This window comes from Oreochromis niloticus, linkage group LG14 (genome assembly GCF_001858045.2).
Source record: "Oreochromis niloticus isolate F11D_XX linkage group LG14, O_niloticus_UMD_NMBU, whole genome shotgun sequence".
NCBI classification, from domain to species: Eukaryota; Metazoa; Chordata; class Actinopteri; order Cichliformes; family Cichlidae; genus Oreochromis; species Oreochromis niloticus.
This window is the reverse complement of record NC_031979.2, coordinates 31,976,007-31,997,039: the sequence shown is the minus strand read 5'-3', so window position 1 is coordinate 31,997,039 and position 21,033 is coordinate 31,976,007. Positions and strand designations below refer to the sequence as shown.

The window sequence follows — 21,033 nt, the reverse complement described above, 5'->3', positions numbered from 1 at the left end:
GTGGACTTGCTTAAAGTTTAATGGGAAAGCTCATGCAAATAGAAGACCTGCATGAAAAACATAAACTCTCTGCTCAGGATGTGACACAGTTAGGGAATACATTACAACGCAGGACAGAAAGATCTGCAGGCAAAGGAAGAAGTGAATAAAAATACTGAACAAATAACACTTAATTGAGGTCAGTGTGATTGAACGCTGCAAGGCTAGGATGGCTTTAGCATAGGTTCCAGATGGCAGGCTGTTATTTCACTGTGCCCTGCTAATACTGCAGGATTCGATGCTGGTAACCTGAGTGTCCCCTGGGCCCCCTGGCTCCTCCACAGCACTGAAATCAGGGCCAAGCTCCCTTCGCTGCTTCTCTGCAGGTTTACTCAACTTTGAAAAGGGGTGTGTTTGGATATAGTAGTGGAGGAGGGGTGGGGGTGTGTGTGTGTGTGTGTGTGTGTGTGTGTGTGTGTGGAGGTGGGGGTAGTGCAGTGGTGCTGGAACAAAGCATGTTAACACCATCTCTGTGTTTAACAAGTTCTGAAACAAGCAGGGTTTTTCCTTCAAATCCTCATTGGCTGGTGTTTCACCACTCCTTGACACAGGAGAGAATCCTAGAGTTTATACTTCTCTTTCTTCTCCTTTCCTGCTTTTAACTAACTGGAAAATACTCATTTTATAACCTAAATGTCTAAGACTAACATTTAAATATCACTCACTGCTAATTCTTTGGCATCTTTGGAAATGACTTTAAAGCCACAGCATTCATGTGCTTTGATTTTTGTGTTAACATTAAAAATCATTTGAGAACTTGGTGACATTTACGGTAACATTTTTATTTATCAAATTTCTGTTACTTTCTTGAAATTTAATACAGCTGAATTTGCATCTAGAATGAAAGCATGTAGACACTGGCTCTAGGCCAGTATAGAACCAATCTATAAAAAAGTAAATAGAACATTAGGTAATTATTTTATTACTTAGTTTAACTGAACTAAAACTTGTTAACCTATTGCTTTATTTGTCAGGAACCAGAAACTGAATTAATAAGTGAAGAGATACCTTGTACTAGAATTAGGTGGTTAATCTCTGCAATCCCTTGATGACGAAGGCAATAATAAATGTTACATTTCAAAACATGCTCAAGGTACTTTAAATGATTCAAGGATAGATGAGGCATTACAAATCAGTCATGACCCAAGTTCAGTACTCAAGGAGGCAGACTGCTACATTTGCAAAAGCACAATGTACTTTACCATTCCCAGATAGCTGCCAAACGTACGAAGCTAAACATGTGAATGATACAATGATACAAAAGAAACAGTGGAAACAAATTTGTTTCAAGAGTCAGAACATTAAAAAGAAAATACTTCAAAGTCATCAGAAAATATATTTTGTAGCGCAGTACAGTGAACAACCATCCAAATAAAACGAAACATAAAATGCAATCAGAAGGGCAGCCAGTTATTTTCTCATTCATATGCAAACAGAAAAAAAGGTGGTATGGTGCTACCTTCCCCCTGCCAAATACACAACCTGGTTGCAAAAACCTTGTAGAGCTTTTAAATGCTGTAAATGCAAACAGAGCAGCATTTTCATATTTATATGTACATCTCTCATACATATCAAGAACAGAAAGTCTCACCAGATATGTTGTTTACAGATTCTGCCCCAGTGGATGTTCTTGTAAACATTTAACAAAAAGGCTCAGAGCATGAAAATGCCATTCACACAAGGAATATGCTATGGCATTTCATTATATGCAAGCAAGACAGGGGTCAACCCAAATAGATTTAGCCCTGTGGTGCTGACGGTTGCTGAAAAGGATATTAGAGGAGGCAAGTGCTTAAAAAGACCTAACAATGAATGGTAGATGTTTTCTATGTCATATCAACTCCGGAATAATTTAAAAATTGTACAGTATTGTGCAAAAGTCTAGAACCACTCTTCATTTCTTTCTGACTTTCTTTTTTTTCTTTTCTTTTTTCTACATTAGCAGATTTTCAGTTTTAGTTTGTTAAGCCATTTAACACTGACCTGGAAATTATTCATGAGTAAACTTTGGTACTATAAGACACAAAACAGCATAATTTGCTCCAGTCTGTTTAGTTGAATCTATGAAAAATGCCACAGATAACAGAAAAAGAACAGCATCAACGAGGTGATTCCCAAAGAGCCATAGGTGAAAAGTTGGCATATGTGCAATGTGTTCTTAAAAATAAAATAAGAAAATTGGAAAACTGCAGGAAAAAAATCCAGCAAAGAGATACAACTGGCCCTTCGGTTGGTCCAGCTAATATTTGAATACTCTAAACAACAAAACTCTAAAAATCACAGGTTTTAATAAGATTTTTCGCAAGGGAATCACTTCAACATGTTTTGAGTGTTTGTTTCAATGTGTTGACTATTTACCATGAAAATAAACACATGAGAAATTTTCCTGTGAACAGATTGCTATTATGGTTCAGCATAGCTTATTTATGGTTTCAGACAAGTGATTTGTCTAAAATATCCAACAAGTACTTATATGAGAACTCACTGAGTTGAGAGCCATGATCTGCTAGGTTTTAAACTTGCGATGGCTAGACCACTGTATTCTTTTCATAACAGCCTTGTTAATCATTTTCTTTTCAAGTTAGTTAAAATTGGTGAAAACTTTCTGCAACACTGTTCACAGCCCACACAGCGACATGAAGTCCTTGAACCGACGTTAACAAATAAAAATAAATCACTGAAACAGGAGTTATGAGCCTGCCAGATGACAACAATAAATAATTGCTGCTATAGGTCAACTTGTGTTCTACACAACAGCGGTTTCATTTTTACTATGACTTTCTTCTAACTCAGCATACCAGGACCGTTCCCAGTCATGATCTAAATCACATAAGCTCCACTGTGTGTTCAAACACATGCAAAACCATTCAGGCACATATAGCACTCCTCTAAATAAAGCTGCAAAGGCTGAGAAGAAAATAAAGGGAACTAAAGGTCTGACTCACACCAACACTAGTCTGCACAGAAGTTGCACTTTGAGCTGAGCGTTTTCATTTTTTTCCTCATCTCACACTCTTTTGCACTTTCCACATTTTATTAGCACATATTTCTTCAGTGCACTCTTTAGAAGAGCATCCATATAGTGTTGTGACCAACACGTCTTTGTGAGAAATTTACATGTTTTAGCACCATCTGGTCTTTATTGTTTCTGGGAGTCTGCCATGTTTTAAGACTTCTAAAAGAGACTGACCTTGGGTGACTGCAGCATACAATCAATTAACAGCTCAGCTGCAACAATAAAAACACAGCTTCACAGAGAAATTATGCATTAATTAAAAAATAATACTGAATGCATTAATTAAAATATTATGCTGAATGCACGCTAATCTTTGTAAAGTGATCGAAAGCGCTTAGGAAGAAGCGATGATAAAATATTAAAATAACATGCATTAAATTCATCACTGGTTGAAACGTGCAAAATTATGTTTGTGTTATTGACACGTGTTTTACATTTGAAGTGGAAATCATAAAGGCAGATTAACTAAGAGAAGAGCTGATTAAATGGGATGTATAAGAACTGTGATGCTACCGTATCATGGATAGTGATGAAAACTGGGCGTAGTTGTGATAATCGTGGAATAGCAGATTCATCAAACTACTGGTTGGGCCATGAGCATAATTAAAAAAGGAAAAAAAGGTAAAAATATAAAAGGAAAAAAGAGGAATGCAAATCCCTCTGCTTTAAAATGAGCCCAAAAATCAAGTGAGCATTTTCACCAAGTTGTCATTTTACACAACACTGCATTGAACAAAGAGAAGCTGAGCAATACAGACACAAGGCAGTGTGTGGGTGGCACAGTGGGCAAGAGGGAGAGGCAGAGAGTTGCCAGTGCTCTTTTACTACTGATTAAAGCAGATCACTTTTTCTTAAATACTCAGAATTTAAAGGACAAAATTGAGGACAGTCAGATTATTTAGTTTCCTAACTTTAAACCAATTCCAAACAAGCAGTACATGTCACAGGAATTGCGCACCGTGCGGCTTATGTTAACACTTATACTTGCAATGTGACATTTTGGCAACACAGTTCTAGATCAATGTCTATTGAACATGTTTTGGGAGCAGACAGCTTCCAAAGCCTGTTGTTCAGCTGGAACACCCTACAGCCAGGAGCAGCTAAATAAGGAGTGACTTTACCAACAGCTTTAAGAGAAGAATGGTGCAACATTGGTGTCACTTTCGATCAAGAAGCTTCATCATATATAATCTATCATGTTATACCAGAGCATATGCACAAATGGCATCACCTCTAAACCAGTAGTTTTGTAGGCTGATAGAATTTTTTTTTAAACTGCAAGAATCTTACAGGAACATTCATAAAGTGACATCAGGAAACTCATATCACTCATTTTCACTCACAGCTTCTGGGTCTGCCATCTCTTTTTTACCAGACTGAGAGGGTGCTTGGAGTTCTTCTATTTTGCAGTGCCACTTTATGATTTAGGCTGATAGGGTGCATGTATTTTTACATAAAAATACTTTCTGCCGTTTTAAAGCAGATGCTTTCGAACTGGAAGAGGCTGTGAGGGCACTCAGTAGAGTTAGTGGGTTTGAAGTGCATTGAGCAACTCTGTTGATCTGCAGTGTTAATGCATGCATGCTGTGGCAACCCCCATTACTTATTCAGCAGTGCACATGTACTACATATAAAAATGACAGCAAAATACTTTAGCCTGCAAATAGGATTTCTGAAAATGCAAGCTGGCTGTGAAATTAGGAATAAGCTCTCTGATCCAAGAACACATTGCATTATTGTGTGAAAGGTCATGTGTCGGTGCACAGGACCATCAAACGATTTTTATGACCAGCAACTTCCTTCAGCAGAAATTGCAGCAGCAATTTTGAACATTACTTATGATGTCTACTAATAGTTCTATGTACAAAGAAATACGTGTAACTGTAAAACAATACTCAAAACCTGACGTACCAGTGATGGTGAAATAATTTGGGCAGTTTCTCTCTTTTCTGGAAAAGCAATATCACAAGTGGGTGCAGTGTCTTCACAATGTGGCAAGTAGAGATGGACCGATCCGATATTACGTATCGGTCCGATACTGACGTAAATTACTGGATCGGATATCGGAGAGAAATAAAAAATGTAATCGATCCATTAAATATCAAAAAAGCACCTCACAAAACTTGCGACACTGCGTAACTCGGCTCATAACCGTAGCACATCGGAGCAGTGTGCCTCACTTGATAGAGCAGCGTATTTGTAGCCTCACTACCAAACCAGCATTTCATCTCCGAGGTTATCCCAGAGAGAAGTAAAGCAAGTGTGTAAGTTCATCTCTGAATGTTTGTAAAGCATTCCCACGTTAAGCTTAACAACCGATATATGGAGCGACTGCCTCTCTCTCCCTCTCCTGCTGCTACTTCAATCGTGAAACTGCTTAATGATCAGCTGATCGGCTCGTCTCTCTTCTTTGTTTTTGGCCCACTTTGCACCAGAAAGAGGAAACCAGCGGCTGCACAACAGCAGCACGTTTAAGCTTGATAAGCTGTTGTTAGAATTTATTTAATATTACTTTCTAGACCAGGATCCTTTTCTACGTAGCTGACAGCTGGTAACTGTGCAGGGGCGGATCTAGCAAAGTTTAGCCAGGGGGGCCGATAGGGCATTAACAGGGAAAAGGGGGCACAAAGACATACTTTTCTTTCTTATTCTCATTTAAAATGTCTAGCTTTTAATAAATAATTATCCGAATCTTACACCCAAAGTTTTAATCTGATGTAAAATGTGTAGATGTCCATTACTGTATATAGTAACTGTTAAGTCTAATATACCCTAGTAAGCTATAGTACTTTTTCCTTTGGGAAGATACCATCTGTGAATTCTGCAATTCTGTAGAAGAAAGATGTTGAATCTATTTAATTATTCTTGAAAAATAATTTAATTCTCTGCATTTTTTTTCACACTGCATCAAATAAAAGTTGATTACATCAATTAAGCATCATGAGGTGGAGGGTGGGGGGTGGTTCCCTATTTTTTTTGCTGGGAGTTTGCAACCCTATTAGTTAGTTTCCTTAATATTTCTGCTAAGTACTCTTTAAAATACCAGAATAGGGAGGATGGAGTAGGTTTAAGTTTATTAGACTGATCAGTATTGCTGAACTATGAAATATTTTGGGTGCAGTGTATTTTTTACATACAGGTATAACAGAACAGCTTTAGTGTTGTTGTTTATTTAAACTTGAGTATGAACTTATACAAAATGCAGCAAGATATTAAAAAAACAGTTTTATTGATTAAAAAACACACTATATCGGATTCATATCGGTATCAGCAGATATCCAAATTTATGATATCGGTATCGGACATAAAAAAGTGATATCATGCCATCTCTAGTGCCAAGAGCCATGCAATAAAATGACAGCACAAATACAAAAACATTTGTTGACTAACCACAGCTGCTGTTACTTTTGATGCAGTGATTTCACACTCAAAAGATTTCAGGTGAGGTATCATTTAACCTGAGTGACTAGTGATTCCGCATACAAAAGGCACTTTTAATCACACGTCACTCTGATCCACTGCTTATGATACAGCATAATCTAAGAACCGCGTTTCCATATGGTGTGCTAAAGTACAATTTCTAAAAATAAATCCAGAAGCAAAGCTTTTGAGTCAAACAGCTTTCATCTAAGTCTACCTGAATACTGCCAGAAACAAAATACCACAGAAGCAGTTAATCGAAGCTCTACAACCGCATACTATTGCAATGCATCTGTCATGATATGTTCTCAAATGTATTTTTTGAAACATACTAATGCTTTAAACTTTTTAACTCGTTAACATAAAGTCCTATTGTGCAACAGATTTTTCTCTAAGAAAATAGCAAATGGAGTGTATGTGTATGATGCAGGGATCTCTGCGAGGGAAAAATGAGTTCAGTCACCCAAACAAAATATTATCTTCCTTGTAAAGTGGTTGTGAATTTCTTATTTAATAGTTTCAACAATACAAAGGTTGACTACTGCTACACAAGACTCCTCTGTATGCACATACAGTGATTGGAAAAAGGTTTTCATAGGACTCTGTGCAGTACTTTGAAAAGGTAAGTACACTGTGATTCAATAGCATGTAGAACCATTGAGAAGCAATTTCTTGAAGTAATCATTTCCTGTATGTTTGTATCAGAGTCTCGCATCATTGTGGAATAATTTTGACCCACTCTTCTTTACCTCTTATTGAGGTTTACAAGCATTCATTACATTATAAGCACAGCTCTCTTAAGGTTCTGTCTCAGTATTTCAGTCGTTGATTTCTTGACTTTTAGTGGGCCACACCTCGACTCTCTTCTTTTTCAGATTTCCTGGTGTGTTTGGGATCATCGTCCTGTAGCGTTATCCAGTTTGGGCCAAGCTTTAGCTGTTGGAAAGATTCCCTCACGTTTGATTCTAGAATACTTTGATACTTTGAGTTCATGGTCGACTCGATAGCTGCAAGGTGCCAAGGTCCTGTGGCTGTGCAAAAAGCGCAAAGAATCACTCCTCCACCATTGTGTTTGACAGTTGCTATGAGGTGTTTGTGCTGATATACTGTGTTTGGTGGTGCCAAACGTCTCCACTTTGCTCTTGCCTTTCCAAAAGACATCGTTCCAGAAGTCTTGTAGTTTATTCAGATATAACAGGAAGCAGTAAGCAGTCTTAGTCTTAGTCTTAGACCTGTTAGTCTTCACAGGTTTACACAGACGCCTGTATATGAATATGTAAAAATAAAGTATGGAAAGTGTTTTTGTATTGTTTTTCTTTTTCTAAGCATAACAAACTACTGAAAAATAATATTTCAGTTGTTTAATGAAATAAAAATGAAAATGTATGGTTTTCAAAAAGGCAAAAGGTAACATAAATCTAATGCATTTTGAGTTTGACATTTGACTCTAAGCTCTGTTCCTTCCAGCAAACTATGCATGAATGTAAATCATCTCATCCACATCAAAAGTTGGCAGCTTAAGTTTCAATGAGGTTGACTATGTGCAGGCTTAATGTTGCTGGGGGGGTTTCACAGCCACGACACTGCATGCCACACTAAATTCTATTTACACTGCGTCCTCACAGCAGGGGGTGACCACCCTGATGTCACATAATGATCCCGGCTTGGGAAAACTATCACGCCATGATGGGTTGTGTGAGCATCATGGGGTATAGATTGGCACAACATCTTTATCTAATTATTAATCTGATTATTTACTTCTGCTCCAGAGTAACGTGGGAGTCAATGTCCTTTTGAATTTGTTTTGTCCCTACATTTCCATTTAAACAGATAATAGCAAATGTTCTGATTTATGACACTTCAACCTACTGATTGAGTTGTCATGAAATACTGTAAAAGCCTAAGGGCTTCAAAATAAAAGCCCTCCACTGGAGAACCACTACAAAGCTTTTGTTGTGAAGCTGAAAATGATAAATTGTGGAGTGCTGACTGTTTGTTAAAAGCATCTAAAATTGATATTTCAGTACATTCATTGCTAAATCAATAAATACTACAAAGAATAAGTGAAAGACACACTTCACCAAAAAAATATTTGTAGTTACAGAGGGTACATGTTTTGGACAAACCTAATGTCCACAGCATTACCAAACTGAGCAGCTCCCAGCCCTTTTAATGAAAACAATCACACTGCAACGTCTGCACTGTCATTATGGTTGCTTTGTGATTGACACAGTGTGTGGACCTAGCCACATGAGCATCTGCCAATAGAGGATTTGTAAGAGTTCTTAGAAAAGACAGAATGTCCATTCAGTTTGAACATAGTTTACTTGTACACAAACTGCTTAGTTCCACAAATGTGCTGTAAATGGGTTGAGTCCTGCAGGCCTATTTATACACTATATCTACAGTACACTTTATATATTTTTACAAGACAATACAAAAAATCTACTCAACTCAATAAAAATAAGAGCTACATGGTAAGTACTATATGTGCTCCTGTATAGGATTTGGATTTGCTTGCCTAGACGACTTGGCAAGGTAAGTATTCCCTGAGGTCTTAAATATCACAGCTTTGGTTGGTTATTTGAAAAGAACTTCAAACTAGCAGGTCTAGTCAAATTTGCTCATTTACTAGTCTACTTTGATGATTGCTCACATAATTAGTGCAACACCATTTTGTATGATACAGTTTTGACCCTGAGTGCATCATAAAAAATGACTTCTTCCAGATAGGTCATAATTACCGAGAAAGAAAAGCAATTTTGCGATATCCAAGCCATATTAAAAAACTGATTTTCATACAGGAATTAAATAAGTTGACAATAAAGCTTTTTGTCAACTAAATTACACCCTCATCTTGAATGTTAAAGTGCTTAACATCAAAGCTGCTCAAATTTACACCTTGGCACACAGGAATTATCTCCTCACTAGTGTGAAACGCCATTAACACAAATACTGTGGTTAAGCAAAAGCCTGCAGAATGATGCCATTGCATAATGGTCATAGCTGTTGCCATATTGAAGTCATGTGTGTATATGCAGTAGTTTAATCTTTGGATTAAAACATGTCCTATTCATAAAGGAAATGGTGCAGTTACAGGTCATTAACAACAATGTCACTTGATTCAATAACAATGATGTGCCATAGTATGGTAAAAATTGATGTGCTCATTAATAGAAAGACAAGTTATATCACAATATTTTTTTTTGATTAATGTAAAAGTGATATTTTATTATTCTGTGTCAAAGCAGCATTTGGATAAAGTGTTTGGGGGAAAAACAACACACACTATATGTGTATACTCCTCTATATTCCTTTTTATGCCTATCAATATCACTTTCATGGTTTAATTTTCGCCTCTGTTGTTCTAAACTCTCAATAAAACAACATCTGCATGTAGGCTACTGTAGCTTGTGAAACAAATACAAACAAAGCAAATGCTTTGCATCTATGAGCATGCCAAAGCGCTGTGTCGCTGCTTAGTCTTTGCTGCATACAACAAGTGCATCTTGGCAGAGCAATGTCAGCAGCAGCCAAAATCTTCTATTCTTGTCTACATTGTTGGTTCCATTATTCTTCCAGTTAGGCAGCCATGTGGATAAACAGGCCACTGTAAGTTTCGAGTGCTTCGATAACAACAAAAGTACAAGCCACAATAACCAGATTGCAGACACTTTTACGCACATAAGTTAGACACAGGGTAACAAGTCAAATTAGTAAAACGTGTTTGTGTCAAGTAGTCCACTGTGAAAATATGTTTGCAATTACAATAGCTAATGCAGCATGTAGGTGATCGCATAAACTTATGTCAATCAATGTTTACAAAGCTTCTTACAGTGATTTATGTATTTTGTTGGTTACTGTAAAGTAAATATAACTCACACCTGTATTGTTTTCTATTTGAATCTTGCATGGGACAGGTCAGCAAACTTAGCTTCCATTTTTAGTGATGACGTTTCATTTTTGAACAATGAGACCTGTCACTAAATGTCATCTTACCACTTCCTTGCCATCTCGTCACTCTTTTCACAACTTGTCACATTGAAGCCCTGTCTGTGACATGAGCAAACTGCTAGCTTCCTTCCAGGCAGGCTAGTGGGCTTTATTAATATTTATAGAATAACAGCTTAAGGCCATCCCCCTTGAGAGCTATCACTCCACTTTGCTGCCTAACACTTGCAAAATATATTGACAACTTCTTTTCAGCACTTCCCTGCCCCTGAAATCCTCCCAATGTGGGTGCAATATGCAGCAGGTTTCAAAAATGCCAATTTTCTGAAGAAATAAAGACTTTTAGTGCCATTTGATTTAAAAAACTTGCAAAACTGTGGAATCTGAATTCAGTTTGGAAGGAAAATTTTAAAAGGGACTGGGTTCTTTTTTTTCCAGACAATCATAATGTTATGTCATGGATGTCACGATGGTGTCTGACTGGGTGATGAAAGAAAGCGCTGTTGACAGCACTTTGATGACTCAGATATAACCAGCCAGTTTCAACCAGTTTTCAGTCAGAAGTTTGGACCAAGAACTTTATGGCACAGAAAATCTTCCCATGTAGTTAAACTTCCGTAGCTACAAAGGAAAACCTTGACACCAAGTGACACTCGCATAGACAAAATCAAAGGGGATTGTTTCCTTCCTGAAACAACATCAGATTAGTTGGATTAGCAAGACTCTAAGAAACTGAAAGATAATTTCACCAGTCCTTTCCCTAAATAAATGTTTCCAGAGATCTACTGATGGCTACAGGCAGACTATATTACCCCTTGGTAAGTGTTCCCCAGGCATACAAGGTAAATAAACTGCGTTCAGGTAGCAGCTGGCAGTAAACCCCACAGCGCTCTTCTTATCCATGAGCTGAATTAACATACTTTTAGGCTCTTATCCATATGACACTTAAATAATATAATCCTATATTAAAGTAAAAAGAGACCCCCTGCCAAACACACACACACATACACACAAACATGCAAATCCCTATGCTAATAGCCAAATACATACAGTACAAGAATTGAACAGTTCATATTAGCTCTTTCTACATTTTAGAAGCATATAAAGTCTTGGACATATAATTCAGAAGACAAAGCATTAACAGATGCTGGCAGCAAGTGGATGCCAACCTTATAAAAACACTCTGATCTGAAAATGTTTTTAATTTCTTAAAAAAGGCTTAATCAGTCAGGAGTGTGATAAGCTTCTAAATGTCCTGCATCTTCCCTTTCATGTAGTCCTAAATCACATCCTCTAAAAATGTCTCTGTCACAGCAATCATAGCTTTAACTAAAAGCAACAAATTAGTGTGAGATTAGAGAGGGATTCAGGACTGAAGTCAAGCACTTTGAAGTTAAATCTTACAAACAGTCTGTAGCACTGCAGAGTAAAACTTCCGTAGGCCTCCCAAGTAATCACGATGCCTACTAAGACCTTAATCAATCTCAAGCCGAATTTAAGCAATGTAAGTTAAGATATAATGTAATATAGTATATCTACACTACGGCATGTATGTTCTGTTGCCCAACAACCTGCTAACCACTGTCACAACTAAACACTGTAATCCAGCCTTTCATGAGTAGATTTCATTAATCTGAAACAAACACAAAGTTCAAATACTTACACATTTTTTATTACTGCATTTACAAAATTAGAAAACATTCAGATCCTTTTTCAGGCACTACACTTGGTAAAAACATCTCTGCTGAGCATTGACTAAATAAAAGCTATGTTTGTTCCAGACCAGACACAATCTACAGTCTTCAATTTTCAAATCAGGGTAGTAACAAGGCCTGCTACCACCTGTCACAGCAGGTTATTCCCATACATTAAACTGTCTTCTCACTCGTGCTTCAATTCTCACGAAATGTATGGTTTGTGACATTTCATAAATATGCGTGTAATCAACATATCATTGCAATTGATGTTCTTGCTTACCTAATCTTACACCTACATTAGATGAGCAGGACATGTAACCCTGGAAACCTAGAAAATGGAGGAGAAGCTTCCAAAAAAGTTGATGCTGTGAAAAAGTCTATTTTAACCACAACCATTATCTTTTTGTTGACTTAAACACATGGTTTTGATGACTAATTCTAGCCTAAACTTAAAGAAGGGACTAAGAACCAACAACCCAACATGAGAGTTAAACTTAATGTAGGTTATTCCAGAACCACTCCTCACGCAGACTTTGTCAAAATTTAAAATGTAAGTTATTTAAAAATGAAATGTATTTGTATTAGAAAGGTACTAAGGCTTAGACAAAATATTCTTGCCTCAAAATGTGTCTGAGAATTGAGTTTCATTGGATGGCATAGTAATTTTTAGAAGAGGAGACAGGGTAAGCCACAGCAGAAGGTGGTTACTTTAATAAACTGGCATTACATCTTTGCCTTCAGCAATGCTGTTCCTTCTTGCACCTTGTAACATGAGCCTGGGACAGTTACACAAAGCAAAGGGTGTTTGGACTTTGGTTTTTCAGAAGTGCCATCCACCCAGCTAATACAGTAAGGACATGAACTCATTTTTCGATTTTCAGAGCTCTGTGTCAGCACCCCCTATAAATCCGTGCAGTGATTCAAATATAAGTACGGCACTGGCATTGCTGTGGCCCTATTATTATTCATAACATTATATGGCCATATTGACTTCTTATTGTATATGCTGCTTTTTCAACTGTAAATCACTAGGGTTTAATTACCTGCAAATTAACTGCTGTTTCACTATCTTGCATAAGATTATCCTGGTCATGATGAAATGCCACAAGGGACGCTGATCTGATGGGAGGATTCGAAGACACAGAAAATATAAGATGCCACTTTGTTAGTGTGATAGATGCAAGGAACGTGACGCCTGCCAGCTAAATCACCCTCATAATGCGACTTTCAAACACTGCAAGGACATCTTATAATTCCTGTCACTTTCTCAAGCTCAACATGAGCTGAGGTTCAATCATCACATTACTAGCTTTTTCATCTACTGTCCATAGCTGGAGCAGGCCACAGTACACACACGCAACAATGTGAGTGGGGCAAATTGCTGCACTGCATTTAACTCAAGTGGTGTAAAACACATTGACCCGACAGTTGGGCAGAGTAAGTCTGAGCAGTAGTTGCGAGCAGTTTGAAATGGTCAGCCTCAATTTTTCTCCATCAGTGTAGATTTTTTTTAGTGCATGATGGGCAATCAAACAAAGGTTTGGAAGGCCAGGGATGTCAAATCTGCTCTTTTAGACCAAACTGCTTGATAATTCCCGCTTTGACATTCAATTTATGACACATTTTAGGCTGTGGACCATCTCAGTTTGCTTAATTTGCTGCCTCAATGGTCCATTTTGTTTTGCACCTGCTTTAATATATTTTGTTCAAATATTTGAGCAAATTCTACTTAAAACCAAAGCCATTTCACTGGTCTCAATAGAGTGATTATTATCTAGTGAGCCTTACCAAGATTTGGTTTTGGTTTAAGTAGTGCATCTAAACCTTCAAGGAAACAGCTGAGCTGTGGACATGCAGCTCTGCATACGCTTTGGGTGACAAGAGACCCAGGGGAATTTATTTCCCAACTCCTGCTTGAAGACAAATGTAGGCTATACCAGCTGTAGTACTTCAAGTCATGGTTAACCTTGTTGACATAAAGCAATGAATCATTTAGCCTAACATAATTAGTCAACATAAGTGTACTCGTATCAACTTCAAGAGTAAAAACTCAGGTGAACCCGTGGACTAGAACAATATAAAATGCAAGGCACAAACTAGCATTGTATTGGGTACAAGTGAGTAATTGAATGCTTTCGTGAATGAATCTAAGCATGTTAGACTTCAGATTTTTGCCTCATGTGTGACCTAACACTATATTTCCATTAGATTATACTGCAATTCTAGTCAAGGAAAAAACATAACATGAATTTAAAAAAATTTATCGCTGTTTTGACGGCTATCTTATCTTATCTATCTTATCTTATCTTATTTCTTATCTAGGAAAAAAATCTCTATGTGTATTTGCCATTGTCGCAAAAGCCTGCTCATAGGGGATCGAATAATTGTTGGGGGGTTTTCTCTGTAATACTGTAATTACTCTACCTTATAGTATAAAGTAGTTGAAGGCAACTATTGCTGTGATGTAGCTATATTTAAATAACGATGAAATAAAGATGAACTGTTTAAAATGACAGCATATTTCTGGTATAACCACATTTTGCAAATGTTAACTGGCAAAGATCCTGAGAGCACCAACACCCTTTCTTTAACTGTTAAATTTGACATTCTTAAAAAAGGACAAGTGAGAAATTATCATGAAACTACCTGACTATATCCTGGCGTTCAAGAAGCTGCCGAATATGCTGGGGGCATTATCATCTGAGAATATGGAGATAAGCTCAGAGAACAGTGTTTGCACTAAGTGCACCTGGTCCTCTAAAATGGCCTCATATTATTTGGCTGTTAACAACCATGCAAGGCAACCATCAGATCTAATGACCCTGCTGAGATGGTCGTTCGTCCCATTACTTGTCCAGAACCATATTTAAAAGTGGGAATGAGATCCTGTCAGTTTAAGCCATACTTATTCTTGCTTTCCATGCAAATTTCCTCTATCTTTTGAAAAAGAAAATAGGATAACAAAGCAGATAAAGATGTTTGAGATTTATGTATTTCAAAGTTCTAACTTCTAAATCCTGGGCAATACTAGTAATTGGAATTACTCTAGAACTAAGTTTCTAATAGCATTTATAGATTTTTTTAAGCAATGAAGTGTTGTCAAGATAATATTTATTCTAATAGAATATATTGATAAATAAAAAATATTTAATACCATTTTCTGTCCACAGGCAGAAACTGCCACAGTATTACGTCTGCATTTTTAGATAAACACAAGAAAAGGTTATAAAATGACAGAATACAAGTAGTTGAGGCACTGTGGTGACTTACACATTATTAAAAGAAAATCAGACTGGTTGTATGTTGTAAATTCAATTCAATTCAATACAATTTTATTTATACAATGCCAAATTACAACAGCAGTCGCCTCAAGGTGCTTTATTTTGTAAGGCAGACCCTACAATAAAACATACAGAGAAAAACACAACAACCATATGACCCCCAATGAGCAAGCACTTTGGCAACAGTGGGAAGGAAAAACTCCCTTTTAACAGGAAGAAACCTCCGGCAGAACCAGGCTCAGGGAGGGGCAGGGCCATCTGCTGTGACTGGTTGGGGTTAGAAACCCATACCTGTAACCTAAAGTAGAAGTGAAAGTGTTTGAATTTGTGCTTTATGAGAGAGCTCAAATTCTGGCACGTCTTATATAACCATCTAATGCAATGAAAAATGATAATGTTGATTTTTGGCAGCTATTATTTATTCAGGGTGTAGATTAAGTTTGATGGAGAGGTCTCCTTCAACCTTCCTTTGACTTCTCTCTAATTAAAATAAAAAGATATACTCTGGTGCTAAGTTAATGACTTCAGCTATTACATTCAGACACCCTGTGGTTATAATCATGAGCCTGCCCAGGGTGTTTACTGTACACGAACTGGTGATCTGAACATGTCATTTGCAGAAGCAGGAAACAGACCAACAAGTAGCCAGTGGCAAGAAAGAAACAGCCGCTGCCAATGATGTTCATTTCTTGAACAAAGTCTATTTTTTTCTTCATCCTTTTCAAATCAAATCAGTGGCATAGACAATAATGTTATATCCAACAACAACACATAAAATAACAGCAACTGGTAAGAAATTTCACTTTAAAAAATATACAAAATAGTCTCTGTGCAACAGAACTGCTGGTTTTAAGCCATAAAAGATGATTAATGCATGAACTATGGCCATCACTATAAATGTGCCCTGAGTTCAACTAACCACTTTACTTTGATTTTTCTTCTTTTCTATCTAAAATGAAATCAGATATAGGAGGATAACGTAGTATAGCATAAGAAAAACAGGCTAGTGCTCTGTTGTGCCACTGAGCAGACAAACATATATCAAAGTAGAATTTGTAGGGATAATCAGTACAACACCTGCAAGTTGTCATTAGCTTCTGCAGCAGCGAGAGTCATCTTAAAAAATTGCTACACGCATACTATGAAATGTCGGACACAAAGGAGAGTCTGTTGCCATGTTCCCAAGAGGAGAAATACTATCCTGTGTCCGGGGGCTCAAGTGCATAATTTCACCCTCAATCTCACTCCTCGAATACTTTGAGTGATTCTGACTTTCAAAGCCCCATACAGGTGTAAGATTCCACTTCTTTTTTTAAATGATGTCATAAACTGCAACACACATTCAAACAAACAAAGGATTTCAGCACACCTGATGTGAGATCAAATGTTTGTTTGTTCATATTTCCCTTCATTAATAAATCTGTAAGAGAATAATGTTAAATGAAAAAAGAACCTCTCTCTCTCTTTTTTTTTTATCTGGGATTTTTGGATTTCTCTTTGTTTACCTAGTGAAATGGGCCCCAATGCAGTCAGCACAGCAGCGATACAGCATCAAAGTTAACTTCTTGAGGTATGTTTTTTCAAGGAACCGAAACCACCAAGGTGAATTCAACTGGGAACTGCTCTGCATTGCAATTTTCAGCCTCTTTAGTTGTTTAAAAAGTCCTTAGCTTTTTTCAGTTTTTTCCGGCACTTGTCACTTCACATTTTTGTTGATTTACCAACTCACAACAAACCCCATGAAGCTTCTAAAAGCACTAAAACAGACTGCCTCGAAAAAAAAGAGTTCTATTTTTAACGTCAGGTTGACAAGTCCGTGCTCTTTTACTTCAGTTTTGTGCACGTCCAATTAGAATGATTCAGCATAAAATTCACAAAAGAGAGATCTGATATAGTGTTATTAGTAGTACAAAGGAGGAAGTCTGATTTTCCAGAAAGAACTGCTATGCTTGATTAGCTGGTCATTTGGTAGCACCACATGCTTTTGATTTTTACAGTGTCCTCGACTTGTCACGCAAAGTCTGGAGCTGGCGTGTCAACATTAGAAAAAAAAAAGAGGTGTCTGTGCGTGTGTGCGTTTGTGTGGGCATGCTTGAGTGAGAAAAGTGTGCACGTATTGCTTAGCTTTCATGTCGTGTAATCGTGACAGCTAGCCATTAGCTCTATATGTGATAAATCAGAGCATGACAGACTGCAGCTTCAACTAAACATAATGCTCCACACAGTAGATAATTCACCTCTGCCTTTGTTGCACTCAGAGCTTCTAAGATGAAAAAGCATGTGGATCACACACGGTATAAATTAGCAGAAAAAAACTAAGAGATAGTACACAAGGAAAATATCACAGATAGTAGTTTTGACTTCATTGACACCCTGATCAATTTAAGGTTTTTAGTCGTGCAAAACAGGTAAATGCTGTATTCCTGTCCATTTAAATAATGGATCCATCATTTAAATGGATGTGACCTCCTGTCTAGCGTCGTGCTCTTCCCACTGATCAAAGAGGACGTACTCTTCACCCAAACGTGCTATCATTTTTGCTCCCTAGATGATGGTACAGTTCCTACAACAATTATTACTTGAAATACACAATATCCCCCCTGGAAAACTCCATGGGGAATGAAGCATTTCATTGTTTCCTCTCTGTCATCCTTCTGCCCCTGAACACTGCCAACATTAGTTCAAACACAACAATCGGTTATAGAATATAACAAGGTCCAACCACAACTTTGATGTCATCTTTCTTTCAGCCATCTGTCCCTTGGAGAATAGCTGCACATTCAGTTCACAATAAAATGACAACTAAGGCGAAAAGACATGCAACAGATTTTTCATTTGTGACCACAAAGGGAGGGCTGTTCCCCCTCTTATCATGCAGAGAACTAGTGCTGAGACTGCTTCTCAGAGCTCATCAGCACGACAAAGACAACTGAGAGAATGCAGCCCTGTTCTACAAAGGTTAACCTCGACGGGACCTAACAACTTCAGACTTCTCATTTGATGTTCACTCCAAACACTTGCCATAGAGGACAGAGGGCCCCTGGATTCCCCTGGCTTTAACCTCTCATATCAGAGGTCACTCATCCCGCTACTACCAATGTCACTTGTGAGTTCTGTTCTGTGTAATCTCGCCACGTACACAGAGTAGTTTCTTAATGTTCTGGTTGACTAAAGCCAGTCTTGAGAAAAGCTGGACTATCAGCAAAGACAAGAAACACTGCAGTACCTTTTCTCAGTTTATAAACAATCTAAAAAATGTTCCATTTGATAGGGAAACTTCACTTTTTAGAACCAACAACTACTTATCAGACTATGTGACTTTAAGAGTGGCAAATTGGTGATTATTCAAATGCATCACATTCTAATCTGTTTGATATCAGTTTATGTAAGTTTTGCGTTAATTTTTTTTTTTTTATGCAATTCTTTGGTATAACTTTATTTCTAGTCAGACATCATTAGCAACCCGACAAAATCTATCACTGTGATGTAGCACGAGGCCAAAAATCTACGAGCAGCATACTATTCTCACAAGTGTGGGTGTGTGTATTAGTCTCACAACTTGCCGAGTCTGAGTACCCTTCACTCGCAAATGTTTGTATGCTGCATTAATTTAAATAAGGGGATTTATTTATTCACCTTAGTTAATTCAGTTGGTTCCATTGTGACCCTTTGCGATAACCCAGCTTGGAGGGCTCGCCTTTGGAAACTTAAAAAGATTAATTTTATAAAAAGTCAGAGTGAAACTGTATTAAATTTACAGTGATGTTGTGTTAAAGTTATATTGTGACTTATATCTATATGTGTGTGTGTGTGTGTGTGTGTGTCTATAAAGACCAAAGCACGCCCTGTATTAATATTATTAGTTATTAATATTATTACTATTATTATGCTGCAGCAAATCAGCTATGCAGTATTCCCTGGGCCTTGCTTCATGCTTCATTTAAAAGCTGCCGACACAATTCACTAGGCTGGTACTGCTACTCCACTATAAGGCTCCTACAAAGTTGAATATGGACCCACCTGTATTTTAAAAAAGACAAGGTGTGTGTGTGGGGGGGTCCCAGCCACTTCAAACCCCTTCATTTGCCCCGTGATTTTCAAAACAAATAAATAAATAAATGACTTGTAACATAATGTAATGTCGCAGCCTACTCTTAGAGGCAGTCACTGTACAACACAAGGTTAGGCTTACAGTCATACATCACAGTATTTTAATCTACCTAAATTCAGTCCTTCCACATCCTTATTTATGTGCCTACCTCACATCATTTAGGACACGCTGCAGCCATTCCCAATCCTCAGCCTGCTAGGAAAAGCAAGTATGGACTTTTTGATCCTTTTGCTCGATGTCAGATCTACACAGCGCGATGTTAAGGCGGTCTGCAAACCCTTTGGGCTGCTAAAACCGAGGAGCAGGTAAACCTACCGTGCTGCACCGCTCACGAAGCCCCCCGTTAATCTCTCGCTCGCTCGCTCTTCTTAACGTGCAAAGCAAAACGGGCAGATTTACAAAGAGCTCGCACAATCAAACGCTATGTTCAAAAACAACACACGTCTGTAGTGGAAGTGATCGCGGCTCCGTGCGTTAGTTGTCCGTTTTTGCTCCGCTGCTGCATGATGTTTGTGTGCCGCTGACCCTGTTTTCTGCAACACAGGCACACACACAAAAAATCAGTAAAATAAACCTTACCATTCTGAAGACACATCCAACGTAGCAGGCCTGTCCCGTTGACAATTCACTATTTCAGTCTGGATTGCTCCCCCAAAAGCTCTTATGCTTCTACTTCGCCGCCGTCTTCTTCTTCCCTCCCTTTCGTTTTGATAGTAACCGGAGTATTTCCACTGTGCACGACACGGTACGGCTGAAAGAAATCCTCCTCCTCCTGCTCCTGCTCTTCCAAGGTGCCGCTGCTGTTGCTGCAGCTGCTTACAGTGCTCTCAGAGAAGCAGCACACATGGACGAGAAAGGCAGCCGTCCAAGATGCCCATTTACATGCACAGCCCTAATTGAACGCCTTCAAAATCCTTAGGGAGAAATATGTTAAACAGTCCCCGAACACAGAGTGGGAGATAAGGTGACACGCCAGCCGACGTGCTGGGGAATGGCAAGCTGCGTGGTCCCTCACGATTTACAATTACGAGTTTGGAGAATAGATGAGTGAGCGACTGTGCGTGGTCGCCCCCTTCGGTATGGGCTACTGCCGCTATATCTGCCCGTTTTTCTCCGCGGAAAATCGTTCTAGTAATAACCCTACAGGGGGGGAAAAGTGTTGCCCTAATGTTATTTACGTTTAACACATTATGTTTCATCCTATTTTCCACCAGACATGGAAAATCTAAGAAACATATTCGATAGATAACAATTTTAAAGGAATAGAGACTTCCAAAACATAATTAGGACTTAATAAGTTAGACCTGACCGATGTCCTCCTATTAAGATTTGGTCAAAGCGCATCGTTTTTAATAATTATAAAGGTCATAATCAACCAGAATTAGTGTTGCACACTGCAAGTGCGTCCTTCCATGTGTGCAGGGTGCCAGTTATTGTTACTCAAAATGTCCATGTGTAGTAATGTTTTATTTTGGGGGGAGATACTTAACCATTACAAATATAGTCTATGAGGAGACA

The 21,033-nt window shown here is 38.0% G+C and overlaps 1 protein-coding gene across 13 annotated transcripts in view; it reads right to left on the bottom strand.

The window, feature by feature from the left end:
- Positions 1-20,591, bottom strand: part of tenm4 (teneurin transmembrane protein 4) — a 148,670-nt gene extending 128,079 nt beyond the window's left edge. For 12 of the 13 annotated variants that reach the window (XM_019345294.2, XM_019345296.2, XM_019345297.2 and 9 more), the window contains exon 1: positions 20,095-20,591. The gene's annotated coding sequence lies outside the window, so the exon portion shown is untranslated. Of the gene's footprint in view, positions 1-19,830; positions 19,978-20,094 lie in introns of those variants that run through there. The other variant, XM_019345295.2, reaches the window with a different exon arrangement.
- Between the last annotated feature and the right edge of the window lie 442 nt (positions 20,592-21,033).